Source organism: Pleurodeles waltl, chromosome 5 (assembly GCF_031143425.1).
Source record: "Pleurodeles waltl isolate 20211129_DDA chromosome 5, aPleWal1.hap1.20221129, whole genome shotgun sequence".
Lineage (NCBI taxonomy): Eukaryota > Metazoa > Chordata > Amphibia > Caudata > Salamandridae > Pleurodeles > Pleurodeles waltl.
Genome location: NC_090444.1, coordinates 1,442,781,549 through 1,442,799,179, shown reverse-complemented (window position 1 = coordinate 1,442,799,179; position 17,631 = coordinate 1,442,781,549).

The window sequence follows — 17,631 nt, the reverse complement described above, 5'->3', positions numbered from 1 at the left end:
AAAAATATAAACCTTACCCAACAACAAACAAATTAAAAATGATATCCTTGCTTTGTCCCAACAGTGAAGCAAGAAAAATGATTTTGTTTACTGACAATTGTAATTGCAAAGCAGCGTTTGAGGCTTTTTTTAAGAATCGTGTTTTATTTACAATTTATAGACAAAACAGTAATCCTTGCTGTTTGCGTGTTTTCTATTGTCAAGCCATATGTTCTGGAGCCTTTACAACGCTCTTTCCTTTCTAAATTAAAAATGCGCACCCGATGTGAGTTTTCAAAAACGTTTTCGATTCGCTGTGCTAGAGGTCCAGCAAAAGGAAAACCGATTTGAAAACTCACATTTTTTGTATCAGAAATAAATTTAAAAATGCTTTGTAAAGGCAACAAACCACACAGGTTTATGTTTTAGGGGTACAGCGCACATATTGGACGGGGGCACATTGAAAGAGGCATGTAAATATTTCAGAAAAAAAGCTCAAAGTGAGTGAGCTCTTTTTAGCCAGGAAGCAGTTCGGAGCAAAACACACTTACAGGACATGAGCACAGAGTCGGAGTCCTAGGAAAAACAAAACCTTTGTCAAAGTTTGCATTCGGGGAGCACTTTCTGGTCACTAAACGAAATGCCATAATTTGCTTTTCTAATCAACTTTATTTTTGTTTTGTGACCAGAAAGTGCTCAACCGATGCTAACTTTGAAAACTTTTTTTTTTTGTTTTGCAGGGATCTTGACTCCATGCTCATGTTGTGTGTGTTTTTGTCTGAATTGCTTTTATGAAATGTTTAAATGTTTATTTTAAAAAAGCTAATTAAAAGGCCAACAACTGTGCGTGTCTTCATCCAAAAGCTCCAAAAAACGAGCAACGAGGAGTAAAGGTGGTTGGGGGGCTAGTCATGGGGAGATGTAGGATGTAATGAAAGGCCAGCAGCGAAGTGTGGGAGGTGTTGGGCCTGGGGAGGAATGGCACAGGCAGATGAAGTGATTTAGGAATATAATTAAAATTAAGTAACTCTGCAGGCAAGGGATTGACAACAGGCTTGGAAGAGATAACAACGTTGCCTTTGTCTCAAAAGCACTTGGAGCAACAGGGGAAAAAAAGTCCCTGACAAAGATACTATAATGGGACGAGTGGAAGGCTACAAGTACTAGGGGCATGATCCGTGGAAGTAGACAAAGGAGGAGAAGGTGGAAAAGTTAGCCCCTTAGAAGCAAAGATTTTTAAAGGACAGTAACATAAACTAATGAGAAGCAGTGGGAGGAATTGAAGTCTACAAAGAAGTATATACTAAAGTATATACAAGAGGTCTCGAAGGCTCGACCTAAAAAGGAAACTGCATTTGAAAATAATTGCTTACCATTCATATTTCTGCATGTTTAAGTGTGCCTTTGAAAAAAATCGCTTACCATTCATATTTCTGCAAGTTTAAGTGTGCCTTGCAGTGGTTGCCCAATACATTTTGGCAAGTTAAACCAGCGGAAATGTATAGACAATTGTGGTGAGTACTCTAATTATTACATTACTAATAATTGCAAACACTGTGCACATTCCTATTTTCCAAAGGGATTGAAATAGAACCTTGTATTCATATGTGAGGGGTATGCCCGAACATTGTCTCTTATAAATGTACAACTACAAGTTAGTGAATCTGGATCACTCAGTTTAGGTTACCCACATACAGCTAATATTAAGCCTGCAATTCTCATGCTTTTATTCTCTTAGTTCTGTGCTCCTCATGCATAATCAATTTGTGGGTGTAGATGATTCATATATTTCTTAATAATTTGAGCTTAAAGTGTCTTAAAATATCCATAATGTAAATTTATGTGGAAATTCACATATTTTTCGATCCGCTTATTCACATTGCCCTGTATTCTAACTTCCATAAATGTGTGCAGGGTTTATTACTTATTTCCAGTAAATGAACATTAAGCTTTGAAACTGGTTGGAGCGTTCAGAAATTATATGAATAGCCTACTTGCACAGTGTATTTATAGAAAACTTAATATATGTCTCTTTTACACCATCATATAAGAAAGAAAGGTTAGTGCTATTAATGTGTTTTACCTGTCAGTGCAGTCCAAGGGCTTACATTATTGACAAATGAAAAATTTTAAGAATCCACAACATCGGATGCTCAAAACTATCGACCTAAGGAGAGTTTGAAGAGAAGAGGGTTATGTAATAATCACTGAGAATAGATGGAGCTCAAGGCAGCTATTGATTTATATCTTATTATGGATTATTTTAAAATATATGGCTTCATTAAACTTTGGGCATCCTTCAAATTGTGTTTTTTTCTGTAGTAGTTCAAAGATGATCATGTCTGTACTTCACTCACAGTATCAAAATAGCAACAAAATAGGAGACAATCCTAATATCACCATGCTGCAATAGTTACACATTGTCATAATAGAAAACATTAAAAGGATCTCAGCTATGTATTACTATGTTGTATGTGAGGCCTTTCTCATTAGGACAGTAGGTGTAATATTTTAATGTTTGTTTGGAAACAATCACTCAGAGAAGTCGGACAGACACACAGAAGATGAAGAAACAGGTTAAAGTAGGGCTGTCCTGGAAGGACACTTGCAAACAAAAACAAACTGTGTTCTCAATCGGAACATTCTCAGTATTCATGGCTTAGCACATACAGGGCACTGCCTCCTTGATAGCGAATGCAGACTGTTGCTCTTTCGCTTGTAAATCTTTTCATATTTTATTCCTTCCTACCTTTTTACGTTTGTATTCTCTTCCTATAATAAACAAAATCTTAAATTAGTTTCATCTTCACCAGAATTGTTTTACATAGAGTTGTAAAGTGCATTAAATGCAAAATAAGTAATCATGGCTATCGATGAACACATTACAGTCAATTTCTGTGCTACACTTCCTTTCGGTATATTTAGCAGAAATGCCATTTTTTCCTGATGACATGGATTTGAGGACGCTAGCAAAGATCCTATATAGTGCTGTCAGCCCATTAATACCTACTAACTTCACCATTGCAAATGGAATCATATTGTAAATTACTTTAGCATGGATGCCCCTTTCAGTGGTATGTGGCGGTATAGCAGATAAGCTGTGGACTTTTTTTCAACACTACTTAATCCACGATGTTTCTGCATTACTCACAATATGTAATACTGAGCAGGATGTAAGAAGACAATGTAATTTTTGTCTACTGTTTACTCATGGGTAACAGGTAATACACACTGTTTGTTTAGCCTTAAACTTTTACAGATAATCATACTAAAAGTCAAGGTCGCAAGACATAGCACATAGACACTATTTAGTTGTGTAGAAGGACTTTAATATTGTGATGAACACCTTAAAGTACTGCAAAGACAAAAATGTATAAAGGTGGTCTGTGATTACTGGGGGGCATATTTATGAGCCCTTTGTGCCACTGTTGCATCACTTTTTGTGACGCAATGGCAGCGCAAACCTTGAGGTCATATCTGTGAGGCTACACAAAGCTACTTTGTGTGGCTTTGAATCATCTTATAGATAAGGAGTAAGGCAAGGCTGTGCAAACTGCTGTGTTGTCATACTCTGCACTAAGAAGGCGTACCATTGAGCATTGCAGTGGTTTTTCCCATGATGCATCCCCAGATTTATAGGAGCTTGTAAATCCTGGGAAACACCAAAACCTTGCGCCTCCCCAGGGGAGGAACAATGAGGAGAAATATCTTTATTTATACTCATGTCTTTCCTCTTTCTATGTGTGCTGCATTGTGCCCCTTCCTGCACAAAAACAATAATGGATGCAACATAGGCATCCTTGCACCATAATGCAAGGATGCCTGCATTTGCACTAGGCTGCCAAACGGTGCCAGCTCAGTGGGGAAGGACAAGAATGTTCTGAATACCATACATATGGTGCATTCCTGCCCTTTTCCTCTGACACAGGGCAGTGCAGAAAGGTGGCTTGCTGTGCTACCCTGCATCTAAAGCCCATAAATATGGCCCTACCCCACCTTAGGAAATGGAGAGACGGATCTATACTACATTTTCTATTACTACATTTTCAGGTTAAATAATATGGAAATTACATGTATATTTACAAGTATATACAAAGAGTACACAAAGAGGAGAAATAAAGATATTTCTCCACACTGTGCCTGACCTGGGGAGGAGTAGATCTTTGATGCGTTCTCAGGTTTACAGATCCTTGAAAATCTACGAATGAGTCAAAACCCACGGGGGTTGCATGGGAACACTCACAGCCACACCCATGGTGCACCTCTCTAAAGCAGTGTAAGGCAACACAGAGATTTGTGCTATGTTGCCTTACACCATATCATCAAGGCCATGAAAAGCCATGCAGAATGGCTTTGTATGGCCTTGTAGATATAGGCCTACACTCTGCATTGCTGGTGCATCACGGAAAGTCATGCATCAGCTGCACACGGGCCTTGTAAATATGCCTCTTGGTGAGAGGAATACATCTTATAATTTAAGAGTCTGTATAAGAGTGTTTTATTGAAAAAGGTAAGAATGCAGCCATGAAGGCTGAGAGGTAAGAAATGAGGGGAGATGAGGAGACAATCAGATAGAGGCCTTTGAGGGAGCCTCCGAAATGGGGGGTGGGACTTCAAAGGACCTATGATCAGAAAAAACTGTAAGAGAAAATAAAGTGATACAGGAAATCTTTTCTGGGCAAAACGCATACTGCAAGAGATATCATATCAAGAAAGTAGGATACAATATTGTGTGAGAACAGTAGCAAATCTGTAAGTGCAAAATGATGAGGAGCAATTTGATTAGTATTCAATTTGTGAAGAAATATTTTCTCGAAAACACATAGAACTATATAGAACAGTTTGGAGCTGGATCACGAAATATTTTTGACTGGCACTAGTTCATGTACTTGGTGGTTAGTTAAGTCAGTGCTTAATACAATCACATTTTGCCACTATGTTAAGAAAGCAGGAGTGTTGAGGAAGTACTGTGAGGCATGAACAGTTATTCATAATTGTTGTGTGTCCTTTGATTTTTGTTCTGATGTGCTCTATTTGTGTCTGCTGTGTTTTTTTTGCTGTATTATTCCACTATTATGGCATGTTGTAATGTCATTTTTGTGCTGCATTCGGTTTTGATTGTTTTGTTGTGTTGCACCCTGTTGTGTTTTCATCATACTGTTGTGTTGCTTTGCTTAAGTTAATATATTATATTCTGTTGCCTACTTTCCGAATGTCAACACATACTGCTGCATTCCAATCAAAAGTTCCACGTCTTTATGCTCCAATGAGAAGTAAACGTTTAACACTGTCTGAGGTGGTAAAATAGTGCTAATCCATCTCTTAGCCTATTTAAAATACCATTAAGCCCATAACCGTGGCAGAGATCACGTCATAAGTTAGCATTGAACCATGCTCACTCTATGTGATATGGTCGTACCTTTCTTTAAATATTCCTCTCGTTTATCCAAATTCTTTCACATACATAGAATCCATGTTCAACAATTAGTAAAACAGATAAGTGGCTCACTCTAAGTTTGCAAATCTTTTTTTGTTATCATTCAGATGCTTTCTGATTAAACTAGGTTATATTTTGCATCCTGTCTTTTGTGTATATTTGTATATTACATTTTAAAGCAAATGTAATGCAGGGTATTTTGTATTATCATTTTTGCACATTTAGCTCTAATTATAATGCCTGCAACAAATTAATGTGGTTACTTCTTTTTTCTGAGAATGTGGAATATCTGAGTAGACCCAATAATAAAGGATCCTTTTCTATGTCTTTCTTCCCACTTCTGAGAGAAAAATGCTCACATCGTCTACTTGCTAAGAGCAGGCAAAAATTGTCAGTGGGAGGGCACCCATGGATGAGGGGTTGGGGTGCTGGGATTGGAGCACAGGGAAGCATGCCCTGGTGGTTGCACTGCCTGCACCCTCTGAGTCGCTGCAGGGATCAGTTTGGGGCCAGACCGTGGTGCTTCCCACAGCCCCTTCAACATGCAAAAGATTGCAGTGTTTCTCGTCCTAGAATTATTGGGTCCAGAGTTTGCAGACATAGGGGGTGATTCTGATTCTGGCGGGCGGCGGAGGCCGCCCGCCAGAATTCCGCCCTCCATTATACCGCTCCGCGGTCAGAAGACCGCGGAGGGTATTATGAGTTTTTCCCTGGGCTGGCGGGCGGTCTCCAAAAGACCGCCCGCCAGCCCAGGGAAAAACTCCCTTCCCACGAGGATGCCGGCTCGTAATCGAGCCGGCGGAGTGGGAAGGTGCGACGGGTGCAGTGGCACCCGTCGCGTATTTCAGTGTCTGCAAGGCAGACACTGAAATACTTTGCGGGGCCCTCTTACGGGGGCCCCGCGACCCCCCCTACCGCCATCCTGTTCATGGCGGCTTTCCCGCCAAGGATTCTTAGGGGCAGCGGAAAACCGGTGGGAGACCGCCGGTTTTCCTGCACTGACCGCGGCCAAAGCGCCGCGGTCAGAATGCCCTGCGGGGCACCGCCGGCCTGTCGGCTGTGCTCCCGCCGACCCTGGCCCCGGCGGTCTAAGACCGCCGGGGTCAGAATCACCCCCATAATGATTCCAGGCCCAGCAACACTCAAAATTACAGGTTTCAGAATTCTACCTGAAGTTTATATGCTTTTTGCGATTTTAAGCAATATATGGACAAGGATTAGGTTCTCTAGACCCACTGGGTTAGTACTGGTTCAAATGCCAATTTATCATCTAGAGACAGGAAACCTGGCTGTAACCCACAAACTACCTACACATTAAATGAGGATAATGAATTCTGGGCACCAATCCGCCCTGTGTCACAGGATTATTTGTTGTTATTCAGCTCTGGGACTTCTTTCACCCACATACAAGCAATCCGACTATAGATTTTTTTTCTTTTTTGCATTTTATTAAAATCATCATCCTTATATAATGCAGATTACGTATATTGATGTAACTATGAAAACAAACAATATAGTGGAACTGAAAAAATTAGTAAGTAAAATATTAAACATAATTTCAACTTTTTAACAGACTTTTAGCAGTTTGTCGTATTGAATGATGGAACTAGTCTTTGATCACCAACCTCTTCCTTCCAGCCTGAGTTTCTCGAGGCTGCTTTGTAGCCACATTCTTTACCTCAAAACAGGCCTTTTGTTCTGTACTTTACGAAGGCCTCTGCATTTCATGTGTGATGTTCACAGCAAGGCTGTAATTCCAAGCTAGGTCCGAAAAGACTGCCTGTAGCCTTCATCAAGGATGTTTACAAAACTGCTTACTTGAAACAAGTCTGTTAGGCAGCTAAAGATTCTCATCTCTGTCAAATAATTAGCAAGCTTAAATGAATGTTTCTGATTATTTTGAAAAGAGAGCAGAGCTCACAAAAAATGCTGTTAAATGCAAGAATTAACATAATAATCAAGCTGCACCTTCACTTGATTTCTATAGCAAATTATAAATCCTAGGAATACATATGTAAATAACGTATGCACTATCAAGTTATTAAAAAGCAAATAGTAAATGTTGTACACACACAAACAATACTAAATGCAGCACACATTTCTAAATGAGATATGTGCACTGAAATAAATGAACATATGAACATATGAAATGCAATGGGAGTACATTATCTAAAAAAAATAAAAACTATATATAGTATCCAGGGAATGAAACAGAAACAGTTGTAATGACTAAGGGCCTAATTAGGAGTTTGGCGGGTGGAAAGACCCATCCACTGAACTTCCAACCGGGAGGTTGCCACCACACTGGCTACCTCCTCGCCGGACACATTAAGACTTTTTTGCTTGGCTGACTGAAGGAAACCGAGGTCCCACCAGTCAGCCTAATGGGAAAGTGGCAGCAGTATTGCCTCCAGCTCGTAATTGAGCCAGTGGCAATGCTGTTGCCTGCAGGGTGCACCAGCACCCTCGCAATGTTCACTGTCTGCATGGCAGACAGTGAACATTGCGAGGGTGGTGGGCAAGGAGGCATCTGCTCTGCTCTGCCCATGCCAAGTGCATGGGCATTGCAGGGCCCTCCCTGTGGCCTCCTGCACCTGATCTCTGCCAGCCTTTTCAAGGCGGTGATACCACCACGAAAAAGGTGGCAGAGAACCAGGCCGTAATCAGCAGGGGGCCACTGCATGCAGCACTGCCCTGGCTGATTCTGACCTCTGCCACCTTCAGCCCATTGGGATCACTGATCCTGGTGGAGACCGCGGTACCCTGGCAGTCGGACCACCAGGATCTTAATGTGGCAGTTGGACAGCCACAGCAGCGGTGGTCCTGACGACCAGCCTTGTAATGTGGCCTTATATATATATATATATGTATATAATACATATACAATAGTCTATATGCATTGATACATGAAAGACCGAGGCAAACATGTCTTGTGCCTAGTTTGACCAGGCAGCATGGTGCAAAAACCAAAAAATAATCCAAAACTGATTAAAAAGTTGACTTTATACGGCTATATACGCAAACAGCACCTGGTTCCGATGGCCTTTATCTTGTTTTACTGAGTCTGCATCATTCTGAATATCTGGGACTTCCAAGCTTGAATCACTGAGGAGAGAATTCAGAGATGAAGATAATGGTGTTTTTCAAGTGTCTTTTGCAGCAGAAAATGTTAGATGTTAGAATTAGGTGCAGTAATACTGGAAATCTTCAACTGTTGTTGATGATGAGCCCAGGATGTGATTGAAGAATTAGGGGCCTGATTCTGAATTTGGCAGTTAAACCGCCAGACCGCCAAGGTGACAGTCGCAAAATGATCACTGAGTCAGTGGTGCCCAGCCTGCTCGCCATCTTACAATGTTGCCACTGGGCAAGAGGCAGCATACTTGAAGGAGGTACAAGGTTTATTTTTACATTTGTGTTGATGCAGGTGTGTACATTTTGGCCAAAAGTTACACATATGCATGACTCACGTGTAAAAACACTCTGTGCATGTACCATTCCATTGCTGGAGACTGGGCCATATATGCCCAGTCCAGTAAATGGCAGAAAATTTTTAATTGTACTTACCTGCTTTTTTTCATTTTTTTCAAGGGTGAAGTTTCTGCCATGAAGGGGGAAGCTTGACGAAGGGACCCCCGTTGAAGGTTGAATGGAAAAGATGGAAATGGGGGAGCCACCAAGCCATTTCCTTCAATTCCACCATCTCGAAGCAGGTGGTCTCTCCCGCCACAGTTGGCTCAGTGGAAAAACACATTGTAATGCGCTTGCCGTTATCCTTGTCTATACCGCCCTGTGACAGCTGATATTCCCCAGTCGCCATCAAAGCAGTCAGCGGATGGCTTGTGATGTCAGTGGGACTCCAGCGGTCTCTAGTTCAGCAAACTGGCAGCATCGTAATAAAGAGGTCAGACCACCAACACAGCATTGGGCCGACCACTGCCATGGCAGCAACCAGACCACCAAACTCATAATCAGACCCTAAGATGTTAAAACTGCAAGTATTTGTATTTCAAGGTGAGAGAATTACTCTCTTTGTCTTCCATTCCTGCTACATATATACTACTGGACTGACTGAGTTTGCACATACCTTTCTGGCTCATTGTGCTTTACAAATCTCAGTTAACAAAGCATATTATAATTACAAGTCTTACCTATTCAATCTCCTTATTTCAAATCATTTTGTCTCGTTTTTAACTTATACTCTTTGACCCTTTTCCCTCATTCAATATTCCACTCTACTCTACACCTTCATCCCTTGTTATGCCATTCCAGTCGACAATATGCCACCTCATTCTATGTCCCTCCATAACACTTCACTCTAAGACACTCCAATGCACTGTACAACATGCCACTCCACTGTTTAACATGCCACTCCCCTGTACACCACGCCACTCCACTGTACGCCATTTAACTCTATGCAATCCTAGTCAGAGTTTTGACTTGCCAATGCTTGTTTACGGTTGATGTCAAAGTTTTTAAATGTTTTAAAAATTCATATCTCGGAACCTGATGTTGGATGTTGGTCATCAAGGATTCTAAAAATTCATAACAATATGCTCTATGTTTATAAATTGTTGTTTTGGTCTTTTCTTTTTGGTGACTGTCTTATTTCATTGTTTGGTGCTATTAAATGCTTTACACATTGTTCCTTTGCTAAACATTGTTGCTCTCTGCCATAGCTACCAAAGAGCTGAGCTGAAGGTTAAGTAAATAACTCTGATGGGACCAAGAAGACAAATGTGAGTATACCTCATGATAAGGCCCCAAACCTATCACATACTGCACCTATTTTCCTTCAAAATGATTTTGTCATGATGGAAGCCTCTGGCGTTTATTGAGTTTCTATGCATTGTGTAATGCGTGAATAAAGACTGAGGGTCTCATTATGAGTTTGGCGGTCAGACTGCTGGACTGCCATGTTGGCGGTACTGAAAAGAGCACCATGCTGGCAGTCTTCTAGACTGCCCTATTACGAGTTATACAGACAGGACTGCCAACCACCAAGCAAAGAAGGCAGACCACCAACAGTGTGGTGGCCTAGATATATGTGGTCTGACTTCCAGCACCATCAGCGCTGTGGCCAAGCACTGTGAACACACCCGCAAAGGACACTATAAAACACACCCCTTCACATACTCCTATTCTTTGCATTTCCACTGCAAGACAGTGAAGCCAGAGCACCTTTCTGTAGAGTACATAGATCAGGCACCCCTTTTTCACCATCTCATAGAATACCCTGTACACACTTTTGTCCATTCACACCCTATTGCACTTTCCCTGTTAAGTAAGTCCCTGTCACCCTTTCACTTTTTTCCCACCACATCACATAAAAAAAAATCCCAGTTTTTCACAAGATGAATTAGGAGTCATGGTGGATGAAGTCATATGAGTAAAGCCACAATTGTTTGGCGCCTGAGTTCAATATACTCCTCTCAGTAGGAAAATTTAAATGTGGGACAGGATCGTCAAAAGTAAATGCTGTGGGCACCACACTGCGCACAAAGGAGGATATTAATAAAAGGTGGGACGACCACCTCCAGGCACCAACTGCAGGCCAAGAAGACTGGTGGTGGCCCTCCCAGTGCCCCATTAATTTTCCTGGAAGGAGAAGGACTTGGCCATTCTACATCCTGAGGACTTGACTGGAATACCTGGGAGAGAGGAGTCTGGTAAGTTACCACACGAAACATTTTGCAAAAATTTAATGTCACCTTTTGACACTCTCTTGTTCATGTACATAACCAACATTCAATACCCACAGTATCGGGTTTAAACACTGCCAATCTGTATAATTGGATCCAACCGGACAGCTACCAAGGCCCAACTCATGCCATATGTTTAAGTGGTGCCTGTAAATCTCACAAAAAAAAACAAAAAACATTCCAGTGTTCATGGTATGTCTCAACATGTAAATGTATGCCCAAACCTAAATGAAGTCTGCAAACAGTTATATAATACCCAAGATGTGTATAGTGTAAGTAGTTGTGAGAGTGACTTGAATGCAACTCCCAGAAGTCCACCCACCAGCCTAATATCCACTTGTCCAAATACCCCTGTTTGTCAACTCCCAAATGAAGTTTACTCACCTGGGGGATTACATTTGTATAGTATGTGTAGTAGAAAGAGTCTCATGATTGCCACTCCCAGGAGGCCTCGTTTCTGTGACTCCAACCACCAGCCCAGTGTTCACTTGTCCAAATATCCCTGATTTTCAACTCTCAAATGAAGTTTACTCACCTGGGAGGATACCATTTATCAAGTGTTGGGAAGTAGAGGAAATAACCTGACTGCAAAGCCCAGTAGGCCCTGTTTCTCTAACTCCAACCATCAACTCAGTGTTTACTTGCCCAAATACATCTATAAGTAAACTCATAAATGATCTTGGAGGACACCATTTCTCAATGTCAAGTGTTGGGAAGCAGAGGGTCTGACCTGACTGTAAAACTGAATAGGCCCTGTTACTCTAACTCCAACAATCATCCCAGTGTTCACTTGCCCAAATACATCTGTAAATTAACTCATAAATGAAGTTGACTCATCTGGGAGGATACCATTTGTCAAGTGTTAGGAAGTACAGAGAGTGACCTGATAGCATATCCCAGAAGGCCCTGTTTCTGTAACTCCAAACACCAGCACAGTGTTCCCTTGTATAAAAACCCCTTTTTGTCAACTAACAAATTAAGGCGGTCATTCTGACCGCGGCGGGCGGCGGTTGCCGCCCGCCATGCGGTTACCGCCAAATGGCCGCTCCGCGGTCAGGAGACTGCGGCGGCCATTCTGGCTTTCCCGCTAGGCCGGCGGGCGACCGCCAAAAGGCCGCCCGCCGGCCCAGCGGGAAAGCCCCTGCAACGAGGAAGCCGGCTCCGAATGGAGCCAGCGGAGTTGCAGGGGTGCGACGGGTGCAGTGGCAGGCGTCGTGATTTTCACTGTCTGCAAAGCAGACAGCGAAAATCTGTATGGGGCCCTGTTAGGGGGCCCCTGCACTGCCCATGCCAGTGGCATGGGCAGTGCAGGGCCCCCCAGGGGCCCCACAACACCCGTTCCTGCCATCCTGGTTCTGGTGGTGAAAACGGCCAGAAACAGGCTGGCGGGAAGGGGGTCGGAATCCCCATGGCGGCGCTGCGGATTCCCTGGGCCAGGGGAAAACCGTCGGGAAACCGCTGGTTCCCCTTTTCTGACCGCGGCTTTACCGCCGCGGTCAGAATATCCCTGGAAGCACCGCCAGCCTGTTGGCGGTGCTTCCGATGCCCTCCGCCCTGGCGGTCAGAGACCGCCAGGGTTGGAATGAGGGCCTAAGTGTACTGACCTGGGAGCGTCAGGCATAGATCATGCTCAAATCAGAGATATGTCTGTCTACATATTGACATATCTCCATCTTGATTTGCTATGCCAAGATGAAACTATTGAGGACAGGAATGACAACTTACCCAGTGTGAGGCCTCACGATGCATCACCAGGCAGCAGCAGCAGACATATTGACACAACACTGTGCACATGATGGCTCCAGTCACATATACAATGAAATCATAGGTCTGCTTGTATCGCACTCATCTAGGCCTCAAAATGGCAAAGTCATATCTTGACTCTACACTGTTGACTGCACTGCAGTTAAGATGTCATTTGCATTCCATCCTCAAAATTGCATCAGCACATCTCAGCAGGTGCTTGAGTCAAATTGGGTCGACATGTTTCACACATGTTATGTCAGATCACCCAATAAACTAGTTACTTGCCATGAGTGGATTACTGCAACTTAACTTTGTCCAAAGTGTTGGCAGTATATGTTACAATACAACCAGTAACAAAGTATGTTTTACATCAACACGTGGATCTGCTGCTGGGCACAAAGAGCCCACAGGCAAGACTGCCACTACCCTTGGATGCAGTCTGCAGTGACAACAACACTCTTGGAGATCTGGACTTTGAGGATGTTTCTTGCCCATCTGGGCCACCTGGTCAGATTCTAACAGTGAGTCCCACTGTGCCCAAAACGTCACCTCCCAGGGCTGTTGCTTCAACATCACATGCAATCATTCACCCCACAAACTGTGTTCCTAGACAGTGTCCACCATCTTGTAATCTTGTACCCCCCCCAGACCTGGAATGTGAGGTACAGTGCAACACTTCAGACAATGAGGGTTCAGAAACTAGTTGGAGAGGGCACCCTGTGGCAAGGGCACCAGCCTGTGGGGGTTGGGTATATGGGAGGGATACTGTGGGCCAGCTGAGTGAGGCCACTGGGGCTGCTCTTGGCCAGAAAACTATCAGCCATATCTTGGAGGTCTATCAGGAGTCCCAAGGCATGATCGATCAGGTGTTGACCAAACTCTAGGAAATCAAGCAGCTATAGAGGGACATGCAAAGGGCATGCAGGAACAGGTGAAGGCCCACAATACCAACATGGTCTCCTTAACAGGGGTGTTGAAAGACAAAGATCCTACCATTGGCATGGCTTTTCAACACCCATCAACAACAGGCCTAACAACATCAGTGCCAGCCACTGAAAAAGAAGCCCTGCCAAAGGAACAACAAGCCATAGACACCCCTAACTCTGTTAGAGCAGATACCCCATCCTACACAAGCGGGGATGTCCAGCAAATAATCTAGGAGGTGCAGATGGCAAGAGGGCCCACCTTTGGACCTCCAATGGTGTGGCATCTACTCCAGTGCGTTAATTCACCATGATTGACCCCTTCACATTTGAATTTGTGTTGAGGCATGTCACATATATTTTATGTTAATCATAGCTGCACAATAAATTCACCCTTTACTGACACATTGTCTGCTGATTTTGAATTCACATTTGGCCATGTTGATATGTCAGACCATGTGAGCCATGCAATGATGATCTAAGATGGAATATGTTGCATGTACAGTGTCCAGCTCAGGATTACAACCCTTCGACACAAACACATACATACAAGTGTCTGGTCAAACTAAGGGGCGTATACTCTGTTTGCACTGAATTTGCATCATTTGTTACGCAAATTCAGTGCAAACAACTCTATATTTAGATGTTGATGCTAGACCCAACTAGTGTCAAAATATAGGAGTTAACGTCATTTTTTGGATGAGTGAAACCACCTTGCATCAAAGAGATGCAAGTTAGGCATTCCCATCCAAAAATGACTCAAAACCACTGGAGTCTTATTTATCCACCTGTGCAAAAAAAGGTGCACAGGTGGGCCTAAATAATGGCACAAAGCCTGCTTAGCACCATTATTCAATGCCTGGGTCAGAGCAGGCGTTAGGGGAGCTACCACCATGGAATTAGTCCACAGGTGCCCACCCTAAGCCCCAGGAACACCCCAACCACACCAGCGGGACACCAGAGGATGGGGGACCCCATCCCAGGTAAGTAGGGTAAGTATATATTTTTTAAATATTTGAAGTGCCATTGGGTGCCCTGAAATGGGCCCCCCTGTATGGCACTGGGTGCAATGGCCATGCCCAGGGGACACTGGTCCCCTGTGTTGGCCATTGGGGTGGTGGGCATGACTTCTGTCTTTTATAAGACAGGCGTCATGTGGTATGGATGGTTTTGCATGATGGAAAGCCGCTAGGCTGGTTAACACAAGTTTTTTTTGCTCTAACTAGCCTACCATCATTTTATGAGGCAAAACCCTCTTCCCCCGTACATCCACCCCCACCCGGCTAACGTCATTTTTAGCAGCGGCTTGCGGGATTCCATAAATTTGGCGCCCGGCTGGTCCTATGGAATGACACAAGCCGGCGCTATACTTTTTGACGCAAAACTGCGTTTGTGCAGTTTTGCGCAAAAAGTATAAATATGGGCCTAAACATTTTTATATAGTGTTAAGCACATAGGCTATCAACATTCCTGTACAAATGGAAATTATGAACAATTGTATCATACTGAGTAAATGAACATATTGACAGGTTCAGACCCCCAGACCACTGAAGAGAAGGGAATGACCAGAATGCAAACCACAATTGGCCCTGTTTACCTCACTCCAACAACAAAACCTATTTCACTTACCTAAATTCATCTAGTAGAGAACTCCCAATGAACTTCACACACCTGGGTGATAAATGTTGTCAAGTGTGTGCAGTAGAGGCAGTGGCATGACTGTGATCCCAGGAGGCACTGTTTCTTCAAGTCAATGCACCACACCAGTGGTCACTTGATCAAATACCCGTGCTTGGTAAGTCACATTTGAGGTTTACTCATCTGCGAGTGACCAGGATATAGATCATGCCCAACTCTGAAATGTCTCTGGCCACCTATCTCCATCTTGAGCTACTAACCCAAGATGTAACTATTGAGGGCAGGAAGGATATCTTACCCAGTGTGCAAAATAATGATCCCAAAGGTCTTAATATTCATCACCAGAATGGTATTGGCAGTAGACACATTACCACTTCGGTAACAACATGATGACTCCTGTCCTCTATACAACAAATGCCTGGGTCTACCTGCATCACATTCGACTAGGCCTCAAAATTGGCCAAAAACCTAGCTTGCCTAGCTATTCTTTAGCTTGTTCTGGTGCAAGCTGACATTATTACGCCATCCCCACAAGAGTTAATGTTTTGCTCACCTCAGCAGCTGTTTCAGGCAAAGGGATCTAGCATGCTCCACAAATCTCACGTCAATACCACCAATACCATGTGTACCTGTCACAACAGGATGACACACAAATCAAATATACACAAGGCCTTTGCGAAATGTCACTGTAAACTTTTAGAGGTAGATGTTAAAAAACAACCCATAACATTGTATCTTTAACATCAATAGGTCAAGCTGCCACTGGTCACATACAGGCCACTGAAGAGACTGCCACTACCCCTATGGTTGAAGCCCTCAGTGATGAAGGCACTCCTGGAGATCTGGAGGTGGAGGACAGTTCTAGCTCATCTGGGCAACCTAGTCAGACACCAGCAGTGAGCCACACTGTTGCAACATCAACACCTCCCGGGCCAGTTTCCTCTATATCATGGGCAATAATGTGTCTCCCAACCTGTGTTCCTAGCACAGTCTAAACCATCTCATGCACCCCAGTCCAGGATCCTGGGTCGCAACACAACACCTCTGACAATGATGGCCCAGGTACCAGTGGGAGAGGGCACCCTGTGTCAATGGGACAGGGTGTGGAGGTATTTTGCATGAGAGGGATGCTGTGGCCCAGCGAGGTGAGGTCACTGAGGCGGCCATTGGCCAGGACACCATCAGCCACATCTTGGGAGTCTATCAGGAGTCCTAGGGCGTGATGGGCCAGGTACTTTCTGAACTATAGAGCTATGAGGGACTTCCATCGGGAAATGTATGAACAGTGGGAGGCTCACAATACCAGATTGGTTCCCCAACAGGGGTTCTGAAGGACATTAACACCACCCTGAGCAGTAACCAACAACACTCTACTCCTTCCTTTGGCACATTTACTCCAGGCCCTTCATTGGTTCCAGTCACTGGAAGGGTGGCCCTGTCAGGGGAAGAACTTATCCCAGGCACATTGTAGCTGCAGATCCCTCCCTATGCGAGTGGGGACGTCCAGCTAAGAACCCAGGAGGTGCAGATGGCAAGACACCCACCATTGCCAGAAAGTGACCTTTTCCAAAATGACCTTATTTGTGTGCCACATATTCACTCTCTTGACTGTTCTTAAACCACCTTTCATTTCCTGTGGGAGGAGTACAATGGACTTTGGACTTCCAATAGCGTGGCAGCGAATCTAATGATTTCAACCACCGTAACTGACCCCTTCAATTTTCTGTTCAGTCATATCCCAATTTTATATTCTCCACAAGTTTCCAATAAATTCACCTATCACAGAGTCATTGTCTTCATTGTCTGCTTGCTTCTGTTCCACATTTTGCTATGTAGAGATGTAAGACCATGTGAAGTAAATGGGGAAGACATAAGATACTAATGCAAGGAAGGATAGGTTACAGGTACAGTGTCCTGCTAAGGACTATACCAACACACACAAACACATTGCAACAAGTGTCTGGTTACACCAGACATTTTATTCCACTGTACATCACATAGGCTGTTGAAATGTCTTGACTGCCATAGCCAAGGATGGCTGATTCATATTGAGTCAAGGTACACATTCCAAGATACAGCCCCCCAGACCACGGAAGGAAGGGCCCTGTTAGACACTGTCATGTAGAATATGCAAACCGAAAAGTAAATGGTGTCACCAGCTTGAGCCTTGTCACATAAAACACCAGAGCAATCCACCATCACAAAA